Here is a 12,269-nt window from a genome sequence, read left to right as displayed (position 1 = left end):
CAATTTTGATGTTTCTTACCAAAGTTGGACACCATTATTCATTCTTACCCTAATGCAGTCGTTTCCACACTTTAACATATGAGTGCTTTAGGAAAGGATCTTCATAGTTTTTGTTAGGACTCCCTCACCTTCTCTCTTGCCAAGCTCTCATTATTTAACATGTATTTATTAGGCACATAACTAAGTTCACAACACTGTTAATCTATCAAAACAAAACTACCTCACAACCACTCTTCTAACAATGGACTGGAAGTTGTTTTCATTTGCAATATAATTTTCAAATGATCTGATTTTTTCATGTAACTACAGCTTCCTGTTCATGACAAAGAATATCTTTAAAATTAGAATGTAAAAAATACTTATTAGATCTTTTTAAAACATATAAAAGATGACAGGGAAGACACTAATAGGGAAAAAAGAAGGAAGAAACAGATGATGGAAATTGATTTTGTTTGTCGTAAAGCCAAAGGAATATTTTTTCAGCATTGAGTAATCTTCAGTTTGGTGAGGATATTTGTGGATTGGCTAAATGTTTTAAAATAGCATCTTACTAGCTTTGAACTATTTGTGACTTCTCCCCTGCATTGCTAGAAATAGTTTCAAGTTTTTAAATTGAGATTTAAACGTTTATTTAATTTTTTGAAAGAATGCTGTCTTTTGTTAAGTTTGACAGAACTGCTTAACATAAAAATATAAATAATGGAAAATGGTGTGGCATGGATAAAGCAAGCATGATCTTCTTTTATTCCCTGAGTATAATTATATTGCTGCATGCCTATGGAAGCAAAAATATTTATTTCACTTGTTACATGCATGCATTTATTTTAATGAGTAATTATGAGAATGTCACTGACATCTACAAATCAGCATGTGTATTCCATTGTGCAATTATTCTCTTTTATTTCCATTTTCTTTTTGGGAGTGTTTTCTTTGTGTCTAAAAAGCTAAGGAAATTAAATATAAAGTTCTGTCAATGCAATGAAACTTACACACAGGTCAGGAAATTAGATTTTTTTTGTTCTCCCAGCAGCTGGTATTTGGCTACACTGAACATTTTATATCAAAACATTAAAGTGGGGGAAAGGAGGATTGTGGGAAAATGGTAAAGTAAGAAGCTCCAGGAATTGGTCCCTCCACCAAAACAACTATTGAACTGGCAGGAACTGTTAAAATGGTTGACTATTTTGGAAGTATGGGGTCAAATGGAAGACTTGCAGCATTTAAGAGAGGGCTGGATGAAAAGGCTGGTGTGCTGGTTTGTATATATTATGTCCCCCAGAAAAAGACATAATCTTTAATGCATTCTTGTGGGGGCAGACGTATTAGTGTGGATTGGGTTGGAATCTATTGGTTCAGTGTCCATGGAGATGTGACCCACCCAACTGTGGGTGATGACTCTGATTGGATAATTTCCATGGAGGTGTGGCCCTGCCCATTCAGCGTGGGCCTTGTTCCGTTTACTGGAGCACTATATAAGCTCAGACATAAGGAGCTCATAGGGAGTTGCAGCTGAGACAGGTGTTTTGAAGACAGCTGTTGGAAGCTGATACAGACATTTTGGAGAATGCCATTTTGAAACGCCACTTGGGAGCAAGCAGACGCCAGTCACGTGCCTTCCCAGCGAACAGAGGTTTTCCAGATGTCAATGGTCTTTCTCCAATGAAGGTACCCTATTGCTTTTGCCTTACCTTGGACACTTTATGGCCTTAACACTGTAACTGTGTAACCAAATAAACCCCCTTTATAAAAGCCGGTCCATTTCTGGTGTTTTGCATTCTGGCAGCATTAGCAAAATAGAACAGCTGGTAAATTTCAGTAAATGTGAATTTCACCTTCTTTGTAGTTGCTACCATCCACCATTCCCCACCCTCATGGCAGGCAGCTATGGGGATGCAGTCCATATTCCTGATGTGGCTTGCTGGTGCCAGGGTGGGCAAGAGGGACCCAGCCCTCCAAAAAGTGGGGGTGGGGATGGGGGGGTGAAGGGTGGTCAGATTGCTGGTCATTGCTTCCAATTGCCAAGAGATCAGCACAGAGAGTGGACATTGTTTTAAATCCCCAGAGGCAGAAGCAACAGAAATTTTTAGAGACTATACCCTTTTTTTCCCTCTTTCCTTTCCCCATTTGGAAACAAATATAGCTTGGAAAAGTCACAAATGGATCACTCAGTCCCTCAACAAGCAAACAAACAAAAAAAAAAAGCAATCCCAGAAGACTAGGAGAATTAGATTTCCAGAGTTACAACAACATAATACACAGAATGTCCAATTCTTAACAAGAAATTACAAAACACATGAAGAAGGAAGAAAGAAGAGCCCATTCCTATGGGAAAAAAAAAAAAAAGAATCATCCTGAGGAAACTCTTACATTGGAACTGTTTGTTAAAAACTTTAAATCAACTGTCTTAAATGTGTTCAATGAGCTAAAGGAAACCATGGACAAAGAATTAAATGAAATTGGGAAAATGTTGTCTGAACAAAATAAAGAGATAGAAATTATAAAAAGGAGCCCAACAGGCCATGGGCCTCCCACAGACCCTGAATGCTACCCTGGTTTCTGGCCCCATTTACTGTCCAGGGAAACCCCCTACCAGAGCCCCAGCCCTGCCCAGCTGAGCAAACTCCAAGGGCCACCAGGTCCAAAAACTGTCCATCTAGGGTGCACAGCCCTGAGCTTAGCAAGCTTCCAGCTGCCTTATTTGACATTTGAGGTGCCTGGAGTCCCAAGAGGCAGGAACAGCCCAGAGATTAGAGCCTGGGCTAGAACTGCAACCCTGCATGTATATATTATTGTAAAATAAAGACATATATATTCTGATCGCTAAAAAAAAAAGAACTAAACAGAAATTCTAGAGCTGAAAAATACAATAACTGAAATGAGAAACTTGCAAGAGGGATTAAACAGCAGATTTGAACAAATAGACGAGAGGATCAGTTAATTTGAAGATAAGACTATTGAAATTATCCAATGTGAGGAACAGAAAGAAAAAAGAATGAAGAAAAGAGAACAGAACTTAAGAGACCTGTGGGACTTCATCAAGTGTACAAACATATGCATCATAGGAGTCCCAGAAGGATGATAAAAAGGGAGAGAAGGGGACAGAAAAAGTATACGAAGAAAGACTAGCCCCAGTGGGGGGAGGGAGGGTGCAGCCCTGGCAGGGGAGGAGCGGGTGCACACAAACGCAGTAGCTCAAGAGCGTCTTTTGCCCATCTCTCTTTTTTCCAAAAAAATATTCACTTCCGGAGAGTTGAAACCACACTTTCTGTGCTGCAACATGGAGGCAACTGGTGGAACTGATGAGCTGGTTTCTGGGGAGCTGGTGTCTGTGGCACACGCTTTCTCTCCCAGCAAAGTCTTATGGCAACGATCCTGAAATTGAGGTAGGTGGAGCTGTGAGAGCAATGTAGAATGCTGAAGTCTACTACAAGCTGATTTTATCATTTGATCATCATTTTTCTTTCTGTTCCTCACAGTTTCGTAAATGCACCAAAGTTGATGATCAAAACTACTCTGAGATCCAGGAAAACTGAGAAACTCAGGATAGATGTTTTGACCCCAGACAAGCTTAAGTCAGAATCTGCCAAAGAGAAGTGGAGGGCATTCTGCTTGAAGTTTGATGGGATTGTAGAAGACTTCAACTATGGTAGTTTGCTGCAACTAGATTGCTCTCAGGGATGCACCGAAGAAAACACCATCTTTGCCCCCAGAATATAAGTTTTTGCTATTGAAATTGCTCAAAACTTGGAAAGCTATAACAAAGAAGTTTACACCAGTGTTCAGGACAAAGAAGGAGAGAAGAGAGCTGACAACAAAGGAAATAAAAGAGCTGACAGAAAAGGAGGAAAAGAGAAAGCCAACAAAGGAAGAGAAAAAGAGAAAGAAGCCAACAAAGGAGGTGAAATAGCTATTTTTGGTAGACGGGACAACGCTCTAGAAACTGTGGCTCACTTGAGCCTACAAGAACCACACTGTACTTGTACAGAACCCTTTGGTTAAATGTATGTCTGTGCAATTGAAGAATGTGCAGAAGGACATCTTTCTAGTCTAATAATTAGGAGCTGTTCTGGTCATTCCCTTGTATGAACTGGCTTAAAGACTGTTAGTGCAGTCTCAGTTGATTATTTCTTGGTATGTTGTTTCTTGGCTCTCACCATGGGTTAAGTAAGAAATTTTATAAATAACTTTCTTTCAGTTCATATGATTATCTGTATCTGTTCTTGACTATAAAATGTATTCAAAATTGTTTGATACATTTAGCCATGTCTTATATAAAAAGATTTGTACCAGTTTCTTAATTTTTGTCACCCTTTCCTATAATGAAGTTCCCTCATACCTAATGTATAAGTCATGTTCCTCCAGAGAAAAATAACCAACAGGATATGTGTGTCTGTTTATATTAAGAGATTTAGTTTAAGGAATTGACTCATGTGCTTGTAGAGGCTGTTAAGTCCAAATTCTGTAGGTCATGATGGAGGCTGGAAATTCCAGTAAGAGTGATGCTGAAGTTTTGAGTATGAAATTTGTAGGGGAGGCCACCTGGCTAGAACTCAGAAAGAAGTAGAGGGTGTAGTTTTTTCTGCGTTTCTTTGTTTCTTTAATGGGTGAAAATATTTTATTTTCTCATCATCAGTAACTAGTACATTACCAAGTACACAGTAGGTGTTCAATAAATATTTTTAAAATTAAAAAAAATAATAATAATGGCTGAAAACTTCCCAAATGTGATGAAAGACAATACATATCAAGAAGCTCAATAAACTCCAAGCAGGATAAACTCAAAGGTATGAACACCAAGACACATTATAGTCAAATTGTCAAAACCCAAAAACAGAGACTCTTAAAGCAGCCAGATAGAGGTATCTTGTCATGTTCAAGGGATTCTCAATAAAATAGAAAGCAGATTTTTCATCAGAAACCATGGAGGCCAGAAGTTAGTGGAATGACATGTTTAAAGTCCTTAAAGGAAAAAGAAAAACTGTTGACCAACACTTCTATATCTGTCAAAATTGTCCTTCAAGAATGAAGGGGAAATTAAGACATTTACAGGTAAACAAAAGCTAAAGGTATTCATTACCAGAATACCTGTCCTGCAAGGTATGCTCAAGGGAGTCTTTTAGGCTGAAACAAAAGGATACTACACAGTCTCTCAGATCCATTAGAAGAAATAAAGAACATTGGTAAAGATAACTACATAGATAAATACAAAATCCTGTATTATTGTACTTTGGGTGGTAATTGCTTTTTTCCCCTATATGTCTTAAAAGGCAAATGTGTAAATTAATAATTAAAATCTATGTTACTGGGAACACAATGTCTAAAGATGTAATCTGAGACAATAACATCATAAAGGGGGAGGGACAGATTTTTAGGAAAACAGCATTTGCATACTACTGAAACTAAGTTATTATTATTCAAACTAGGTTGTTATTAGTTTAAGACATTAATTGTAAGCCCAAAGGTAGCCACTAAGAAAATAGCCAAATAATAGGAAGAAAAGGAAAAGGAAGGGAATCAAAATGGTATACTATAAAAAATTTAGCTAAATGCACACACAAAAAAAGCATGAGTGGAGAAATTGAGAAACATAAACCATATAAGACATACAGAAAATAAAGAGCAAAATGGGAGAAGTAAGTCCTTTCTTGTCAATAATTACCTTAAATGTAAACTCTCCCATTAAAAGTCAGATATTGGCAGATTGGATTAAAAAACAACATGATCCATTTATATGTTGTTTAAAAGAAACTCATTTTAGATACAAAGATACAAAGAAATTGAAAGTAAAAGGATGGAAAAATATATTCTGTGCAAATAGTAACCAAAAAGGAATCAGGGTGGCTATATCATTATCAGACAAACTAGACTGTAAATCAAAAAAGACTACAAGAGACAAAGAAGGACATTATATATTGATAAAAGATTCAATCCATATTTATATACTTATATAGTTATTTTTATAAGCATAAACATATACAACATATACACACATAACCCCAAAATATGTGAAAATAAAATTGACAGAATTGAAGGGAGAATTAGTCCTACAGTAATAATTGGAGACATCAATACATCACTTTCAATAATTGCTAGAACATGAAGGCAGAAATCAGTAAGGAAATAGACAACTTAACAACACTATAAACCAAGTATAGCTAACAGACATATACACAGTCCTCCACCCAACAGCAGCAGAACTCAAATTCTTCTTAAGGCACATGGATCATTATCCAGGATGGACAATATGTTAGGTGACAAATCAAATCTTAATAAACTTTAAAAGACTATATCTTCTCTGACCACAATGGAATAAAGCTAGAAAATAATAACAGAAAAGAAAACTGGTAAATTTATAACTATGTGGAAATTAACGTATTCTTGAACAACCAATGGGTCAAAGAAGAAATCTCAAGGGCAGTTAGAAAATACTTAGAGATGAATAAAATGAAAACACAACTATGGTGACTTGGAACTGCATATACCCCAGAAAATCATGGTCTTAAAGCAAATCCATTCCTGTGGGTATAAACCCATTTTAAGTAGGACCTTTTTGATCAAGTTACTTCAGTTAAGGCATGGCCCAGAGTGGGTCTTAATCTTCTTACTGGTGTCCTTTATGAAAGGGATGGGGGTGGAGGGAGGGAGAGAGAGTAAGAGAGAGAGAGAGAGTGAGGAAGAGAGAGAGAGAGGGAGAGAGAGGGAGAGAGAGAGAGAAAGCATCGAGTATAAAGAACTTCATAAACAAAGTGAAAAGACAACCTACAGAATGGGTGAAAATATTTAGAAATCATATATCTAAGGGTTTAATATCCAGAATATAAAAAGAACTCCTACAATTCAACACAAAAAGACAAACAACCCAATTTTAAAATGGGCAAATGGCTTGAATAGACATTTCTCCAAAGAAGGTATACAAATGGCTAATAAGCATATCAAAAGATGCTCAACATCATTAGCTGTTAGAGAAAGGTAAATCCAAACCATAATGAGATACCACTGCATACCCACTAGGATGGCTATTTGAAACAGAAAACATCAAGTGTTGGTGAGGATGCAGAGAAACAGGAACCCTTGTACATTGCTGGTGAGAATGTAAATTGGTGCAGCTATTATGGAGAACAGTTTGGCAGTTCCTAAGAAAGTTAAAAATAGATTACCATATATGATATATTTAAGATACCAAAAGAGAAAAACCGCCAACCAAGAATCCTATATCCGGCAAAACTGTCCTTCAAATATGAGGGAGAGTTTAAAATATTCTCTGACAAACAGACAATGAGAGAGTTTGTGAACAAGATACCTGCCCTACAGGAAATACTAAAGGGAGCATTTCAGACAGGTAGGAAAAGACAGGAGTGAGAGGTTTGGAACACAATTTTGGGTGATGGCAGCACAGCAATGTAAGTACACTGAACAAAGACAACTATGAATATGGTTGAAAGAGGAAGGTGAGGAGCACGTGGGACTGTATAACTCAGTGAAACCTAGAGTATTCAACAATTGTGATAAAATGTACAAATGTTTTTCTCACAAGGGAGAACAAACACTTTGCAAGGTGTTAAAAATAGGGAGGTATTGGGAGAAAAATACAATCAATGTAAACTAGAAAAAAAAATAGATTACCATATATCTTGGTAATTCTGCTTCTAGGTATGTCCCTGTGGTGGTTGAAGCTGTATGTACCCTAGAAAAACATGTTCTTAAATCTAATCCATTCCTGTGGGTGTAAACCCATTGTAAGTAGGACCTTTTGATGAGGCTACTCCAGTTAAGGTGTGGTCCACCTCATTCAGGTCTGAATCCTATTATTGGAGCCTCTTATTATAGAATGGAATACAGAAAGAGAAAGAAAAAGCCATGGAAGAAGAAGATTATATCAATGAAACCAGAAGAGAAGGGAGAGACCAACAGATGCTGCTGTGTGACAGAGGAGCCAAGGATCGCCAACAGCCAGTCTTTGGGAAGAAAGCATCACCTAGATGATGCCTGGATTTGGACATTTTCTCGGCCTCAAACTGTAAGCTAATAAATGCCCATTGGTTAAGCCAACCCGTTGCATGGTATCTGTTTTAAGCAGCCTAGGAAACTAAAACAATACCCAAAAGAAATGAAAACAGAGACTCAAACAGATATTTGTACCCCAGTGTTCACAGCAGCATTATTCACGATAGCCCAAAGGTGGAAGCAACCCAAGTGTCCATCAACAGATGAATGGATAAATAAAATGTAGTATATACATACAATGGAATATTACTCAGCCTTAACAAGAAATGAATTTCTGATGCATGTGACAGCATGGATGAACCTGAAGACATCATTTTAAGGGAAATAAGCCAGACACAAAAGGGCAACTATTGAATACTTTCTCATATAAAGTGACTAGAATATGCAAATTCATGGAGATGAAAGCAGAATAATGGTTATCAGGGGCTGAGAAGAGAGGGGAAAATAGGGAGTTATTGCTTAATGGGTACAAGTTTCTATCTGGGATAATGGAAAATGGTCTGGAAATAGATAGTGGCAAAAGCTATACAACATTGTCAATATACTTAAAATCACTGAATTGTACATTTAAATAGTTAAAATTATTTTTATTTTATATACATTGTGCTGGTTTGAAACTGTTATGTACCCCAGAAAATGCCCATGTTCTTTTACTCCATTCTTGTGGGTACAGACCTGTTGTGGGTGGAACCTTTTGATTAGGTTGTTTCCATGGAGATGTGACCCACCCAATTCAATTAATTCAATTAATCCTTCACTGGAGTCCTTAAAGAGAGCCCATGGAAAGAGAAAGAGCTTAGGAAGAAATGCCCAGAGACATTTGGAGACAGCCATTGATACCAGAACTGGGAGAGAAGGACCAGCAGACATCACCATGTGCCTTCCCCCATGACAGAGGAACCCCGGATGCCAGCAGCCTTTCTTCAGAGAAGGTATCCTCTTGTTTATGCCTTAATTTGGACATTTTCACAGCCCTAGAACTGTAACTTGTAACTTAAATAAATCCCCATTGTAAAAAGCCAATACATTTCTGGTTTATTGCATTCTGCCACTTTCATCTCTACTTCAGCCAGCCAGCCTCTCCTGGGGAGGTCATCAAAGACCTTCATCGGAGTGCCAGCTTGCAGCCTGCCCTATGGAACTTGGACTCATTCATCCCCACATATATGCATACTATTTACATATATCTCCTGTTGGTTCTGTCTCCCTAGAGAACCCTGACTAATACATATATTTTAACCCAACTTTTAAAAAAAAAATTCAAGTCGGGCAGCTTTTCCTTGCAGGAATTTTGTTGGGATACAAAACAAAATCACTTCTCCCCACCTCAATGCACAAGACAATGAACAGAGCTAACCCAACCAGATGGGAAGAGTTTGTTCACCAGTCTGGGTCTCCTGGGACATCAACATCACCCACTCCCAACTCCTCTTCTCTGCTCTACTAGGGGACCAGCATGAGTCATTTCTTCCAGAATGTGGCAACTCTCCCAGGGCTAATACTACCACTGGTAGCCCTGATTTATGGGGTATTTCCCATGCACCAGTCACTCTGTACAGCACTTTACATGCATTTTCCATTTAATCCACATACAACCTGTATAACAAGCACTTCTGTATCCCTATATCACAGATGGGAAAAACAAGACTTAGAGGCATTCAGTAATTTGCTATTAAGAAAATAGCAAATCTAGAATTAAAAATCAGATTCACCTGGACAACCTATGCTTCTGACCCTTAAGTTTTAGGTAACATGCATTTCAACCAAGCCTTGAAAGATCCAATTCCACAACGAGAAGGAATGATGTTAAAAAAGAAAAAAAAAATACTTACATTCTTCTGTTTATAAAAATAATATATAGGCACTGAATAAAATACAGAAAATAATAAAATTCACTTATTGTCCTTACCAACAATCATCAGCATTTAACATATTTCCTTCACTGCCCCCCCAGCATGCATGTATGTACATATTTTTAAATGTAATCGGAATTGTACTGTTTTGTGACCTGTTTTCACCTCATATATTGTGACCATTTTCACATCATTAAATATCCTATTATAACATAATTTTAATGGCTGTATTGACTGTAATATAATTTATGTAACCATTCCTGTGTTGTTGGATATTTAGGTTCTTTCTAATTTAGCACTGTTTTAAATAACACACATGCTAATAATTTCCTTAGGATAAATTTCTAGATGTGCAATTGCAAATGCAAAAGTTATGATCATTTGGTTCTTGGCATAGTTGTCAAATTCCCTCCAAAGAGGCTCTGCCAAGTCATAAGAGGATGAGGTTAAAAGGTGGGGATTTCAATTTCTAGTGCAGGCTCTGGAAGGAGCCATGAAGAACACAGAAATCCATCACCCCTCCGGACATATTTAGGGGCAGCCACCTGAACTGCCTCCCTGAGGGGTCCTAGAAGGACCATCAGTCTGGCCGAGAAGGGCTGGAGCACAGGACGTTATGTCGGGGCTCGGCACTGCCTGCCCAGCGCAGGGCTGTGAAGTTAGTGGCTCCTGAGAAACATGGAGAACCACAGCAGTAGTGAAACCATAGATGGCAGCCAGTTGGTAGTTTACAAAGGATTTTCCTGCCCACTGATGCCTCTGATCCTCACACAGCCCTGGAATGATGCAGCTTTATGACGATGGGTATTTGTAGAGGGAGATGCTGAATTTCAGTGAGGGAGGTGACTCACTCAAGGTCACACCGCCATATGCAGGAAGCTCAACCCACGTCCCTGCCGCCCCACTCTCTTACATCACACTGTCTCTCCCCAAGGAAGCTTCAGCTTCTATGCCACCGATTTCCCACTCGACAGGTGGAAATACTCGGCAGTATAGTCAGGCACCCTTGAACTTGCTCTCCAAGTAATTATTGTTATTTTTCAACATTTGTTGAATTCCAGCCATGCGGTCGGGGTTACTGCTTCTAGGGGGAGTGGCGGCCGGTAGCCGAGCCCTCAGCTCTCGGGGCTGCTTAAAGGGTACCGGCGGCGGGGGCTCTTTCCCGGAGGCGAGGGCGAGGCGGAGGACGTTGGCCAGAGTCCTCGGCGAGAGGCGTGCAAGGAGGGCGGCGATAAGGACAAAAACACTCTTCATCCAGTAGGGGTATGCGCCAAAGAGATTTATTCAGGGGTGATTACAGGTTATATAGGCTGGTAAGAGGGGCAGGGCTGGAAAGGAGGTGAAGTAGCCTAAAATGGCAATATTGAAGGGAGAGGGGCTAGGATTGGCTCTGAGAGGATTCAGGAGCCGTTGCAGCGGGCGGGGGTTGTTCTGGCCACGGTGCATGCGCGCTGGCGGTGGCAGGAGTGGCCTTGGCACCAGGGAGCGAGTGGGTAAGATAAGGAAGTGGGGAAAGGGCAGTTGGGAGAAAGGCGGTTTCCTCCGGCAAGCCTCCCCTGCCAGTGGCATTTTGGGTGAGGAAAAGGGAGCTGCCTTGACCTCGCTCCTCAGGCTCGGGGGGGCTGCAGAGGGCACTCACGCCCGTACCTACTACCCTCCCCAGGGGGTGATATCAAGTCCCCTGGCCCAGGCCTGGTAAGTCGAGGCACAAGCTCAGTCCCCGCAATTCCCCTTTCTTTTCTAATTAGAGGAAGAGGCTTTACCGGAGAGGTCCGCTAAGGGTGAGGGAAGGGGGAGGTAAGGGAAGGGAAAAAGGGGTTGACGGTGGCTCAGCGAGGCTGGAGCTCAGTGTTGGTGTGGTGCCCGGGCGCTTGACAATGGCTTCGCTGCAGCGGGCTGGGAGAAGGTGAGGGGTTTAAAGTTCAGGGGTTTAAAGTTCATGGGTTTAAAGTTCAGGGGTTTAAAGTTCATGGGTTTAAAGTTCAGGGGTTCAGAGAAGCTGGAACTCGAGGTGAGAGCGATGTTCAGGTGATTGAGAAGGGCCTCGCGGTCGGCGGGTTGACCGGTGGCGTTGAGGTCGCGGAGGGTTGGCTGTCATCTTGGAGTGGGGGGCGTCAGAGGTGGCGAGTCGCTGATACTGGATTTGCACGAATGAGGAAAAAATGGCATCTGTTTGTTTTCTTACAAGCTGGACAATTTTGCGGATGATGCAGGGTCCTAAGATGAGAGCTAGAATAATTATTAATAGGGGGCCAAGAAAAGGAAGGATGTATGAGAGGATGGGAGTGAAAAAACTGGACCAATAATTGGTGGCTTCACGATCTCTTTTACGCTTTTCCAGTCCCTCTCGGACCCTTCTCAGGCTGTCCTCGACGAGACCTGTGGAATTGGCATATACACAGCACTCTTCTC

The 12,269-nt window shown here is 40.2% G+C and overlaps 1 pseudogene; it reads left to right on the top strand.

Moving 5' to 3' along the window:
- Positions 1 to 3,277: 3,277 nt before the first annotated feature.
- Positions 3,278 to 3,907, top strand: LOC119512136 (annotated as a pseudogene).
- Positions 3,908 to 12,269: the final 8,362 nt, after the last annotated feature.

The sequence above is a fragment of the Choloepus didactylus genome, chromosome 17, assembly GCF_015220235.1.
Source record: "Choloepus didactylus isolate mChoDid1 chromosome 17, mChoDid1.pri, whole genome shotgun sequence".
Lineage (NCBI taxonomy): Eukaryota > Metazoa > Chordata > Mammalia > Pilosa > Megalonychidae > Choloepus > Choloepus didactylus.
Note: the sequence above shows the minus strand (reverse complement) of the source record. Positions and strands in the feature narration are given on the sequence as shown.